The 14,284-nt window shown below is 41.0% G+C and overlaps 1 protein-coding gene and 1 long non-coding RNA gene across 3 annotated transcripts in view; one reads left to right on the top strand and one right to left on the bottom strand.

The window, feature by feature from the left end:
• Positions 1–5,909, bottom strand: part of LOC129523639 (uncharacterized) — a 100,923-nt gene extending 95,014 nt beyond the window's left edge. The window contains exon 1 of the long non-coding RNA XR_008667198.1: positions 5,423–5,909. This is a non-coding gene — a long non-coding RNA (uncharacterized lncRNA). The remainder of the gene's footprint in view (positions 1–5,422) is intronic.
• The window catches only part of JAZF1 (JAZF zinc finger 1), a 356,426-nt gene that overhangs the window by 213,352 nt on the left and 128,790 nt on the right, over positions 1–14,284 (top strand). The gene's annotated exons all lie outside the window — the stretch shown is intronic.

Below are 14,284 nucleotides of genomic sequence, written 5' to 3'. Positions count from 1 at the left end.
ATCGGACAGTCAGAAAGCTGTAAGATGTCCCTATGTTCTGTTTTCTCTTCCGATGTGCAAGCAGAGGACCCCACAGATCCCTTAGCTATTCCTGTTCATGTCTCAGGGGTAGGGGTATGGCCAGAGCATGGTACGGGGGTCCTGCATCATCTACTCCAAAGCTCTGTCAGGTGCATCATGGGTCTGCCAGTGGCTTTGACCCGCTGCCCAGAACCATCTTGAGGAGGGTGCAGCTAGTTGAATTTCTTTCCCCCACCTCAAATGAGGACAGCTTTATTTTTAAAAAATAAAACCGATGTGTCTGGGATACATATGTGTATAATGAAAGCATAAAAATGTGCTTTATGAAGAGGAGACTGTAATAAGAAATGGTAGTTGGGCCTTTTCAGATCTCTTGGTTTATCACTGGCGTAGACCCTGACTAGTCAGTTCCTTAGACCTGTGCAGTCTGCACCATCTTGCCAAGCAACCTGGATGCCCCCATCAGTTTCTTTTCGTGTCTAAAGTTGAAGCAGCTGGAAAGTTAAACCAGTACCTCATCTTTGTTGCTTATACTGCTTCATTGCAAGTTACCAGGTCAGAATCCCACAGCTTTAAAGGAATTAAGAAATAAGTAGAAGGAACTTTCTGGACAAAATTACCCCTTGAGAGTTGCCTAAGAATTTTGTTTATTCAAAGGCTTTAACTAATATAAAAGCATGAAAAAGAAAACCTGCCTTTTCCACCAGAGAAATTTGGCCACCACTAACGATTGCTGCAAACTTACCCTGCTTCTGCTTCTCCCATGCATTTATGGAGACCCAGAAAAAGGGGAACTGCAGTTTATGGACCTCATCTCCTTTACAGGCGTGGCCACATACACCATCAGTGCCCTTCCCTTCCTGGACTACCCCTGTGAACTTGACTGTGTCCAGGGTCAGCCTTGAATTGTGTTTTTCTCACTTGTGATGGGAATAGAATTTTGCATCTCACTCTCTACCTTCATCCGTTGCCAAACCACCCCAATTCCTTCATCACCGCTTCAATCTGCACAAACCAAGGTTTCGTTTCTCTATTTGTAATAAAAATGCTATAAATCATGTAAGGCTGGTGTAAGAAAGAGTGGGTAGGGATTAAAGAAAAGCAGCACCCTCTTCCCAAGTAAAACTCAAACCCAGCATCTGTGCAAGGCACCTCCTCAGAAGAACCTGGGATTGTGTTCGCAGGAGAGTCTTGCCCTCACTGTAGAGTTGTGGAATGTATTGTGTAGTGTTAATGTGTTGGGTGCTTTTTTTAAAATGAATCTTCTGCAGCTAAAAAGGGATGCCAGCATGCTGCTCATAAAGCATTAGCTTTTTCTAATTACATTACCATATTCTGCAATAGCAGGGGAAGGATAATTCAGATTCTTCCAGTAGCTTTCAGCTTGAACATTCATGACAAAATACAGAAACACATGTATCCAAGTGACATGTCACTTGACAGTCATCTTGGTTTTGTATATGCAGTGGTTGCATTGCTCATGTGTTTTTATTCATGTAGTCGTATCTCTATACCCTGCAGCCTGACTTGTCCTAGAGATGGAACAAGACAAACTTCAGAAGTTAAATTCAAACAAGATGTGCAGGAATGAATTTCTTTTAGGGATAAGGGAGGAATGCCTTCTGGTCAGGAAGGATTTATGATTTTTGGCTTTGTTTTTCTCTTTCGTTTTTCATTAGTCTTTAGACTACCGAAATCTAATATGCTGAAGATTTATAAAATACAAGGATCTTTCATTTATTGTCACAAGTAAAGATCAAGAAAGGTTAATCAGCATTTTACTGAATATGCTCAAATGTATTCCAAAAAGATGTCTCATATAGAAATATAACATTTTTTTAAAACAGGGAGACATTTGCCAGTCTTCTTCCTGCAGTCAAATTTAAGGATGTTGTGATCCACAGCCTTGATTCATCTCAAGCAGTAATTTTGGGATGTCAGAAGACTTAAGTGAAAGACATTTATGTGTGTTAATATTAGCTATAAGGAAAACATATGTATCTATGCTTTGTGAGACAACTTGACTATAAAAATAAACATGTTCAGATCTTCTTTTAATACCTGTCACCAGTTTTACTTTCTTAGACTTTGAATATAGAATGGATGCATTTTGATTAGATGCCTGATTTTTTGTTTGCTTATTTGTGTTATAAATATTGGGGAATAAAGTATGTTGGGTGTACAATGACTGGAAAAAGTAAGAGCAACATTTTGGTGCTGTCAAGAGTTAAGATCTTTGCTTAGATTTTATGCTGAAGAACAGTATGTACATATTTTAACCTTTGTGTCTGATATATACTGAAATATGCAGTGTCAGTATCTATAAATGAAACCCTGTAGCTGTCGCAGCTGTCTTGACTTCTGAAAAACCTACAGCTCATTTCTAGTCATTCTCATGCTGATAATGTTAGAAAAAAGAAACACATGCGAACATACACTCTTCTCCGTCACAGATACCGCAATAAATTCCAGACCACAAGATATACTGGGAAAGGCATCTCTCTTGCTCTCTTGCTTTTTAAAATGACTTTTATTGAGATTAGTTTGACCATTTTAGCCAATATTTTAAGGACTAACAGATTCATGAGTTACCATTGTTGGCATCTGAGGTGACCCAACTAGCCTTTGGTAAGATTCATGACTACCAAAATATGTTGGTTCTTTTTTCCTTTGGTTTCCTTGGTCATCTTCTGCTTGACTTCTTTTTAAAAACATAATATACTGTGTCAGCCATTTAAAAAAGAAAAAACTTTTTCTGATTATTAGGGAAATAGTAAAAAGTAAGCTTTGAAAATGATTTTGGTGGTAGGGGTGGATCATTTATATTGTACCCATTCTTGTACAGTATTTTATGTTCAGTGGTTCAATTTTTTGAGTCCCATTCTAATTTTATAAGCATCTGTGGCAAGATTATAATTGGATCATACATTTAACTATTGTATCACGAGCATTCTCCATGTTGCTGCATCTTCAAAATTACTGTTTTAATGGCCACATAATATTCCATAAGATAGAGTTCACTGAAACATGCCCTTCATTTCGTCATGATGGCTGCTTACAAGCTTTCATTATTATAAATTACACTGAAGCAAACATTTTTCATTGTTCCAAAAAAGATCCACCTAATGGATCTTTTTTCCATTTAGATCATTTTCATAGAACCTTTTCTCAGAAGTGGTTAGACTGGGGAAAAGGATACAGATGTTACAATGCTATTTACCAGTGAGTTTCCAATTTTTGTAACAATTTTTGTGTGTTTTGGATGATAATATTCATTAAACATTTCCAAGGGAAAACTTAGACTTTTACTAAATCCCAAAACATGTTGGGGGAAGAGGGTATAATGGAAGCACTAGAGAAATTCACAATTGCCATCACTATATTATGGGTATATAGGTATATAAGCAACCAATTCAGATGTTGTCCTCATTCTTCATTGAAGAAATTGTGTTAAAAGAAAGTGCTGCTTACATCCAGGCCTTTAATCTTCAATCTACTTCAGTTTATTAAAAATGGAGCCATTGCCTGGCATGTTGGCTCATGCCTTAATCCCAGCACTTTGGGAGCCCAAGGTAGAAGAATTGCTTGATCCCAGGAGTTTGAAATCAGCCTGGGCAATGTAGCAAGACCTTGCCTCTACCAAAACAAAACAAAACCAGTGTGGTGACGTGCACCTACAGTCTCAGCTACTCGGGAGGCTGAGATAGGAGGATCACTTGAGGCCAGGAGATCAAGGCTGCAGTGAACTGTGATTGCACCACTGCACTCCAGCCTAGATGACAGAGCAAGACCCTGTCTCCAAAAAAAAAAGGGGGAGGGGGGAATTGCAAACATTGATCCATTTGCTGTCATTGGTGCAATTATTTGAATGTTTGTGACATCACAACAATATGCAAGACCCCAGGATTGACAGCTACCCCCAATTTACCGTTATAACTTAATATGAGTAATCATAGGGAACAAGCATGGCAATTCTGAATTTGGAATGAAATAAAAGAGTAGTTTTTTTTTTCTCATCCAAGAATTTGCTCTGATCCTCTTAACAGTTGGAAAGAGAGCTCCAAAGCTACGTTGTTTCCAATTTAAAGTTAATTGAAATTTAACTGTGATATGGAGGAACATGATTATTACCATACTCCTAAAATTGTCCTTGACTTAAATAGAAAATGTTTGCAGAATGCTGTATGCCAAATTGTAACATAGTATACATGAGAACATATTCTCCAGAAAATTCTGTATTATTGTGTATTCCCCTTCATTCACAGAATATCCATCCCAAAGAATTAAACTTTGCAGCACAATCTGAATTTGGAATTCAGATTCCCTAATTCTGAAGGTTTGCCATGTTCAGCTTGCTGAGTTTATTAAACAGGTGAATGCTAACCCCACACAGTGAGGTTTTAAAAGGAGGGATAGTGGGTAGATCATTTCTGTTAAGCTTCAGAGCTTCAGTCGATTCATTTAACAAGGACAAAAAAGATTTGCAGTGTATTTCAGAAAGGCATATGTAGGATTATTCCACAGCAAGGGCCAAAGTTCAAATTCCCTAGAATATCAGGGGAAATTCTCCCCTCAGCATGTTACTGTTTTTAAAACAACTGCTTTTCTTGCTGATTAGACGTGATTTTAATTCCAGGACTAAATACAAAATGAAAGCAGCAGATAGGGAAGCCCTTGCATATCTTCTTGCTTTTACCCTAAGCCTGGCCATTAAAGGTAATTAATTTATGGGCTGGGAAAGCCTACTGCCTTTCCTCTATGAATTTGTTAGTTCTGCATTCAATATGGGATTCCAAATATAACTTGTATCCACCATTTATAAAATACAAGGACTGATCCCTTTGGCTTCTCTTGTCCCTCAGAGATTCCAGGATTAGCATGAAAGCTTTCTGTTTTTAGAAAAGCAAGTCTTGACTCTCTGTGGATTGGGGAAGACCGTGAATCACCCAGCCATGAGAGCCAGTTGGATAAACTTTTCATAAGTGATGCATATGAACTGTGAGGCTTGGCCTTCCTAACACTTAATGGGTATGGTTGTCAGGGTAATTTCCTGAATATTACTATGATCACTTTTATCCTTTTCTAACATAACATCAACAAAGGCACATCTACAATCAGAAAATGTTGAGGAAAATGATTTAATACTTCTTACCTATGTGTATTTCCTCTTGTGTACAGTTAGTCTTGTTTTTGGTAAATATTCAATAAATTAAGTGAGAATATCCATACTGCAGTGAATCGTGTTGTTGTACATGAAGACTCTCAAGAATTCACATCAAACAAAAGTTGATATGAAAAAGCAAAGAGTGTTTATGATCACTATTTAAATAATCTATTATTATGGCTGAGATGCCATCTTCATTTTATAGATAAGGTAACAGAGCTCAAAAAGGTTACTCACCACTAGTGGAGCTGGGATTTGAACTCAGGTCTCTCCAGTGCCAAAGTCCTGGACCGGCATATAGCCTTCTGCCTCTAGGTGATGACAGTAAACCTTTGATACCCATGATGGAAAGATCCGGAGAGCACCATGAGTCCCTAGATTCTCAAATACCATGGCATGGGTGTACAGTTTCCCCCTTAAAATGCAGTGTTTCTCTGTCCGGAGCTCCTACTGGAACTGTTTAAATGACAGTGTTTCCTTGTTTTATATTGACTGTCTGGTGGACAAGTCCAACTAGCATCAAAGTCGGCATTCTATTCTTTATCCAAAAAGGAATTCTTCTGTAATCTGGCAAAACCTGTCCCTTTTTCCTTCTTTCCTGCCACCTCTGGCTCTTGCAGTAAGCTTTCTTTAGGGAGAATATTTTCCTGAAAAATAAACTCTTTAATGTCTTCACCAGAGTTCCTGGGCATATGCGTGGTGACAAATAGAAACCAGCTTCTCCCAGTTATGATGTGGTCTGGGACAATCAGTGGGTCTGAGTCATCGCCTGTGCCACTCACCCACACACCAGCCTTGGGCAGCAGTCGGAATTGAGAATCCTGCCTCAGGCAATTACGTTTCATATACAAATCATATATTATAATTACATGTCGTGGGTCCGTGGGAGAGAGTATAGCTTAGTGACCAGGAACACAGACTCTGGAGGTAGACTACTTGAGTTGAAATTTCATCTTTGCTTCTGATAAGCTTGATGGCCTTTGACAAGTTACTTAACCTCTGTGTGCCTTAGTTTATCCATCTGTAAAATGGAGGTTGTAATAGCTACCCTAACGACTGTTATAAGTACTAAATAAGTTAATGTTTGTAAAACAGTTAGAACAGTGCCTGGCACATAGTAAGCAATAAAACTGCCAGCTTTTATTGTCCTGGTTTCTCATAGAAGTTCAAACAGTAAGTCCTCAAATGCTGTGTTTCCATTTTGATGAAGAGGTTTGATTGACTCCATTTGCTTCTGCACTGCCTGCTCTCACATGCTCCCTCTATAACACCCCAGGGTTTTCTTTGGCCTGTCATGCTTCTCTTGGACTCCTCATTCTTAGCCGTGTTTGTTGTCTGTTCTGCCCACCTTCAGCATCTCCCCTCTGCTCCTTCCCTTGCCATTCCTTCCTTGTCTGCGTACCTTCCTGCACTTTTCTCCCAGCAGCCTCGACCAGGTTATGAGTTGGAGCCGCACGGACCTGAGCCTGCTGGGTGGCTTGGGAAACCAGGCTTTGTTCCTCCAGGTTTCACCCTCCTGTGGCTTTACTTTTTGCCAGATTTCTCCAATTCTCATTCTGCTGATGTGCCAACCCCTCAATTGTCAGGGCAACCACAGCAACCTCAGCCCTCTCTGCTGTCCAAAATATGTCAGCAGCCAGGCTGAACTTCCACCTCATGCCACAGCTTAACTCCTACAGAATACCCTGTTGTGCACTGAAGAATATACCAGCAAGACTGTCAGACATTGTTAGAGCCAGTCAATCCTTGTTACATTTTTACACAATGCCTTCTCTTCTAAGTCCGCCTGCTGGGTTCATTTGGCATGGGTTACCCCAAAGTGAGTGTAACCTAAAGAAATTGTGCACACAAGATAAACGTAGTGCCCTTGGCAAGAAAGATATGCAGGTTAAAAATTAGCACTTAGAGGTTTTTTACCCAAAGGAGTAAATTCTCACTACTGGATTCCCTGGGTCCTTTCAGTCTTGTGATTTAAAGGAGACACATGAATTGATTAAAATTTTCCAGTGAAAATGCCATTCAATTAAATAAGCACAACAAGTCTAACTGGGAAGATTTCATGTTCTGAAGTTTGCCTTTTTCTCTTAGGAGGTGCTCACAGATGTATACCTTTTCCAGAGAGAAGAACTGAGGGATTTAAATGCATTTTTATGCTGAGTAAAGTAGGTGGCAAGGTAGCAGTATTTCACTCTAACCTCATTTTAGACCCCCGGTATGTTGGTACAGTCTGTCCTTATCATCTGTGAAAGGGCATCTGATCTGAGTATCATGCACTTCCACAAGATTAAGAAACTCATCTGCACATTTTTTTTTTTTTTTTGAGACAGCATCTCACTCTGTTGCCCAGGCTGGAGTGCAATAGCATGATCTCGGCTCACTGCAACCTCCGCCTCCTGGGTTCAAGCGATTCTCCTGCCTCAGCCTCCCAAGTAGTTGGGATTACAGGCACCCACCAACATGCCCGGCTAATTTTTTTATTTTTAGTAGAGACCGTGTTTCGCCATGTTGGTCAGGCTGGTCTCGAACTCGTGACCTCAGGGGATCTGCCTGCCTCGGCCTCCCAAAGTGCTGGGATTACAGGCGTGAGCCACTGCGCCCAGCTGTTAATTCAGTTTTAGAGTGTCTGTAACATATGCTCTGTATAGAGAATGGTTACTATATACTCATGGGTGCCAGGTGCTTTAGAAGAGACAAAGAAATATAACTGGTGGGTCTAGATACTCAAGATGACAAACATGGAAACTTAAATAGCAATGTAAAGTATGTCACAGTATGTCCTTGTGCCAAGCTAATAGCTCAAATGATCAGTGCTATAACTTCATAGGGTTAAAGTAATCAGAGAAGTTTCATGGAGGAAAAAGTGAGATGGACTTTGCAGTATAAAGAGGAGTTGGCTAGCTAGAGAAGGAGAATGACATTTTATGTAAAAGGAATGGTAAAATGACTAGCCTAGAAGTATTTCCTGAGATTTGTTCAGGGAACCCTGATCATAATTAGAAAGCATTGGGACACCTGATGTCAAATCTTTATCTGCTGTTTACTCTGTGTGTGGCCTTGGACAGGTTCCCTTGGCAGGTTACAGCTATAATTTTCTCATCTGCAAAGTAAAGATAATACAGAAAAGTTAATAACATGTCTTTTTATTTTACCACTCAGTAGGCATTTCCTCAAATGATTGCTGCCATTAACATTACTCCTACTACTGTCACTGTTCTGCCACCACCACTGCCATTGCTAATCTTGCCATTACTCTTGCACTTTACTGGTACTACTAGTAAAACCAGTTACCGCTATTAGTACTACTCTAATTTCTATTAGCAGGTCACATCCCGGCTCCTTCCCTGCTTGTCTCCTTCTGCCCTCCCCATTGTCATCCATTCTTCTTTCCAAAAATTCTTTGTAAGGAGCCCTGACTTGGGGATGCTAGGGTGGATCTGGTACCGTCTGGACTGCAAAATCAAATTTGAAGGCTGAAGTCAAAGCCAGAACATTTGACCTTACTTTACTCCCAAGTTATGGTGAGGAAAGGTAAGTCACACAGAACTGGACCCCTGGCTCGAAACAAGAACGAATCAGAGAGCCTGGGCTGCGCTTTGGGCTTGGAGCCATGTAGACAGCTCCAAGGATGCTTTGAGTGAGCTGTAAAGTCTAGCCTGCCAGATTGCTTTGGTGGAGCAGCAGCCATGTTCCCTCTGCAGCACACAAACTAGGGGTTGCTGTATTAGACTGCTGTCAAGGTTTCCATGTGATGACTTCATGGAGGTTGAGTCCTGTAGCTCTGTTATCCTTCTTCCTCCTTTCCCCTTAACTTAGAATTGGTTATGTGGCATTTGGAGCTAAAAAATGGTTTCTCTCTACTTGCTTTAGAAGGTATTCCTTTCCTTACAACATTTCACCTACTCTTTAGTAAAAATTTACATCAGCTATCTTAATGAGGCACATTTTGAGCATTTTCTTGTAGAGCCACCCTGAGCATCAAGTGCATATTTTAAGAACAGGAATGAATGTTAAAATATCCAAAATTGATAAGATCCGTGCAATGTTTCTTACATATGCCTTTATACCATTACAGAGAGATGAATCTGTAACGGAGTAGGGGGAGTAAGAAATGTATGAGTAAATTAATAAAGGTGACCCCATTCCTTGCACCTCCTCTCTGTGTGATAAATAATAATAATTTCCAGTTCTCACTCTTGATCTATTAGACCACTTTCAAGGTTTCTATGTGATGACCTATTCCCTCATTTCTTGTTTCACTTACCAAGGTCTCCTATTGCATAGATATGTAAAACTTGTCTGGTGGGCACGTTAGATATGTGTTTTACTGCTTTATCTCAAGGTCTGGAATATTTTACATGCTATTCTTAGAATTTTCAATTAGCAAATTTTAATTAACTAATTGGGGTTTCTTATTAAGAAGCTTTTATGATTTGTCATAGTCTAGCTATGTGTGCACTCTGTTCTATTAAGAAGTCATTAAATCCTCAGAAACAGCCTGTGAATTCATTAATCTTACTGTGTAATTGCAGTAGTCTGAGTATGGAGCAGGGGCATTTGCAAGATAGTGTCTTAAAATAGGAGAATCTTCTAGATGGTAGGATGTTACATCAATGGAACTGGGCTGGGTAGAAAATACAGTAGTCCAGCGTAACCAAAGTGCTCCGTTTGAATGTACTTTTGAGTTTGTTTTCATTCATCCACTTTCTTATACATCTGTATCTGGTGTTCTTGAAATGTACAATGCTTCACACCAGCTGCGTCGTTTGAAATCCTGCAGAAATGTCCCCACTTAGATGAACTACCTCGAGGTATTGCTTCCTCTGAGGCTACCTTGAACATACATCATCCCTTATGTCATCATATCCTATAAAATAAAAGCACAAAATCATGTTATTTATTTTATAAATAAGCACTGAACTACTTCTCAAGTGCCAAGTGGGGCCTCATATCTAGGACACAAAAGCTAGAAGTTTCAGGAATAAATGTGGCCAACTGATGTCAGGGTCTAGCTGCTGTTCCTGAAGGTCACAGGAGGAGTGCTTTGAGGATTTAAATTCAGTTCACTTACCCGGAAGAGAACCAAAGATGATTCCTATGTCAGGTCCAAATAGGCCTTTGCCACTGGGGGAAGGGAGGGAAAAATGCAGACTCAGGGCAGAGCAGAACTGAGTCAGCGGCACGAACTTTCCATTGACAAATGGCTTTATGAGGTACCACACTTCATTTTTCTACTAAAACTCAAGAGCAAGATTTGCCATTATTCGTGTGCAGCCTTGCCTCAGTGTGATCTCACATAAATAGACTCTTGCTTTGGCAGTGACACTCAACAGAGTTTACTGCCTCTCTAGCCTCCCAGTCCCCCAGTGGTTGAATTGACAATTTGAAAATATTCTTCTCCGACAGCCATGGAGGCAGATGTCCTCAGCAGCCCGGACTGGCCGTAGCCAGAACTGTGAGGTGAGGTTTGGCATGACCGCATTTTCACCCCATCCTGCTTTTGGGCCATGGTGTGACTTGCCTGGTGTTTTCTGGCCTTGTACTCTGAAGCCCTACCACATAGGGCCCTTTCTTCCAGAAGAGCAGTCCCTGGCACTTTTATGAAGAGAAAATAGACTTTCTCCCCAGTAGTGTTGAGAGGCCTGGTTAGGAGTGGAAAACAGGGAACAATAAATGAAGATTCCAAGTGGAGGGGATATTAGGGAATAATAATGAGCAAGTCATGAGGTTCAAGGGCATTGACTAACCATGGCCTAGCACATTATTCTCCTTGATAGCATTCCCACTTTAAAATCTTCGGAATGCCTGGGTTACACCCCCAAAGAGCATGATCTTAATAGGGGTCTTTGGTCACCTGGCAGAATCAGTGAGGGAAGTAATTGAGTCAAAGGACCCTCAGTTTTATAATATATGGCTAGTCGACTGCTCTCATGAGAGTGTGAAGGGGAAATGATAGCTGCACATTCACAGGTGCCACATCAGCCCCTCCACTACGTTCCTCGCTGTACTTCATGACAGATCTTGGAGCCAAATAAAGGTTCTGATTTTTGTGAAACGCCTTTAAGCTCTGCTACACCCTACTCAGAAACTTCCTTGACACTCCGTCACTACTTCATCTCTGCTACCTCATCCCACCCAATCAGAACACAACAAGGTCATCGTCCCTTCCTCCAGCACTTTCTTAATTCAGTGAAGAAAGTCAACTTGGCCCAAAGTGAGTTCTTGAGAACACTCATCTCATGAGATGCTCTTCCAAAGAAGGAGTCTGTGGTTGAGTTTGGGACCTGCTGTAGGTTGTAGGTACAGATTTAAAAGACTCACAGTGCAGATTCAAGCCTCTGAGAATTTTATTCACTAAAGATAATCTGGTTAACCTTGTTGAGCTTTGGCACTCCTCCACCACCCTTTAGGGATTGCTTCATTAAGTAAATGTCATGCCTAATTGTGGTCTCATATTACCACTCCCAGCTGACATTATTGTGTAAAAACTTGCCTTTTAGTGACACTGTCACAATGAGTTGTAAAATAAAATATAGTCAAATTGCTGAGCAGGTTTGGGGACTGGACTGAGAGGGTGGAGAAAGAAGCCTCTCCATGATTCCCAGTAAGCAGTTGCACCCAATTTTACGAAACAACGATTTGTTCTTGACTCACAGAAAGCCTGAAACCCAAAGAATGCCCCTTAACTTCTTGTTCTTTTTTAGAAGCCAGGAAACTTACAAGGCTTTAGGGAGGTGATGTCCATCAGGAAAACACTCTAGAAAGCTAATTAAAAGTCCTTCAGTACGGTAAGTGTTTAAGGGAAACAAATCATTGCAGTTCGATTGGAAAGGCCTCTGTCAAAATTAGCCAAGAGCATTAACTTAGCACTGTTGTAAATGAAATGATATAAATTATACTGCTTTTTCTAAAAACACACTGAATTCAGGGAATGCATGTTGGCATCCTTTTCATATGAGCTACAAAGGATGTGTTTCATTTATGACCACTTTTTTCTATTACTTCACAAATCTGGCAGAAACCAATGTTGAACATGTAAAAGACTAATATACTTTTTAAGAAATTTGTGTAGACCAAACCACAAGAATTTATTGGCCAGGCAACTTAATTGTCATTTAGTTGGAAGACATCAATTAGAAAGAAGTCCTGGCTGGGCACGGTGGCTCATGCCTGTAATCCCAGCACTTTTGGAGGCCGAGGCAGGTGGATCGCCTGAGGTCGGGAGTTCGAGACCAGCTTGACCAACATGGAGAAACCCCATCTCTACTAAAAATGCAAAAATTAGCTGAGCATGGTGGTGCATACCTGTAATCCCAGCTACTCGGGAGGCTGAGACAGGAGAATTCCTTGAACCCAAGAGGCAGAGGTTGCGGTGAGCCGAGAACATGCCATTGCACTCCAGCCTGGGCATCAGAAGCAAAACTCCGTCTAAAAAAAAAATAATAAGTCCTGTTCGCAGTCTGGAAAATCAAGTGTGATGCTTAGAGAGTGACCTTGTTTACAGATTGGAGTGACATGCTGCCTTGCCCTCCACCCATGGGCCTCAACCTTCACACATTCGATTGTCACAGAAGTAACTGCATTTACACATTACCAGTTGATACCCTAAGCCACCTGCATTTGAGTTGCTGAATTTGACCTTTATATATGGGCTGACTAGTCATAATATTGAAAAGCTGCTGGAGTACAAGACTGAACTTCTTTTTTGAGGGGTGGAGGACAAGATCAATATTGCAGATGGACAAGGATGCCCTGCCAAAGCCACCATCCTAAATTAGTGTTCCCAAACTCAGCAGCCACACCCACTGCCGACCATACTCTATTCCACAGAGAATGTTCCTCTGCAGATGACGGCAGGCACTGAGCTTCCGGGGGCCATCTTTACTGACATTGCATGATCAGTGAGACACAGCCCCAGTCAGGCTGGGCAGAGTAGTTGAGCAGGAAATAGTGAAAGGCAGCAGGAAGAAGAAGCACCATGGACCCCACTAACCAAAGTATTTACCTCTAGGAGCTATGATGGCTTGGATCCCTGAGCTGGGCTACTACAGAAGGACAAATGATGTCTATCAGAAGCCTCTAGGATGTTTGCAGTTAGATATCTAAAGTCCCATCTTCATTGGTTCCTAGACAGACTAACTGGGAAGGACTGGCTGAGGGATTAATGAGCTCACCGCAGGGTGGGACATGGCAGGACACCAGGGTGGGAAGAGGTTGGAAGCCCAGTGGGTCATGTCATCTAGCTCAGGATGTATGCCTTTATCTGCCATGCTGAGGCAGTGTGAATACTGTCACTGTGGCTTCTCTGATGACATCTCCAGTAAGAAGCTGACTGTGTTACAGTTATCCAGGGTAAACATCCATCTTTTCTCCAGATCATTGAAGCTGCACTTCTTATCATCTCACAGACTCAGCCCATAACTTAGGATAAGTATATATTTTACAGATCTTTGATCCATCAAGGGGTTTAAACATACTTTTCAGTCTATTTATTTTCTAGTTGTTCAAGTTAAATTTGTCTTTTTTATCCTTCATAACCCTCCACCCCCAAAGAATATAGGTGTGTGCGTGCCACCTCGTTGGAGTCTCTTTAGAGATTCCTGGGATCCAGACATTTCTGAGTAGGTGGATTCTGAGGTCAGGCATCCCAGCCAAACCACAGAACCTTTTGAAGCCTACTGCCCTCTCATCCTCTCAAAGCTGAGCTTGCATTAAGCTGCAGGCACTTCAGCTAAGTGTGAAGTCAGAGGGCTAGATTTGTCATTTGTCATGGTAACTAATATGGCACATTTTGGGTTCAGCATTAAGTTTGTAAATCCTTTTTGTACACATAAATTTTAGTCTCAAACATGACCTTGCAAATGAATGCCAGAATTGGGTTTGGACTATTTTTACCTCTTGGCTATAGTTAACAAAAAGCCTACCCCTTAAAATGTTGTTCAAGCTTAAAATTTATCCACCTACAGGTAAGATTAGAACAGCTTAAAAAATTACCCATTGGCTGGGAATATTTTTAGTACATGGGGCTATAAAGCCTTATATGACTTAACTTTTCAGCCTGTGGTTTGCCAGCTGGAAAAACTTGAGTTTGGTAAAACTTGA

The sequence above is a fragment of the Gorilla gorilla genome, chromosome 6 (genome assembly GCF_029281585.2).
Source record: "Gorilla gorilla gorilla isolate KB3781 chromosome 6, NHGRI_mGorGor1-v2.1_pri, whole genome shotgun sequence".
Classification (NCBI taxonomy): Eukaryota; Metazoa; Chordata; class Mammalia; order Primates; family Hominidae; genus Gorilla; species Gorilla gorilla.
Note: the sequence above shows the minus strand (reverse complement) of the source record. Positions and strands in the feature narration are given on the sequence as shown.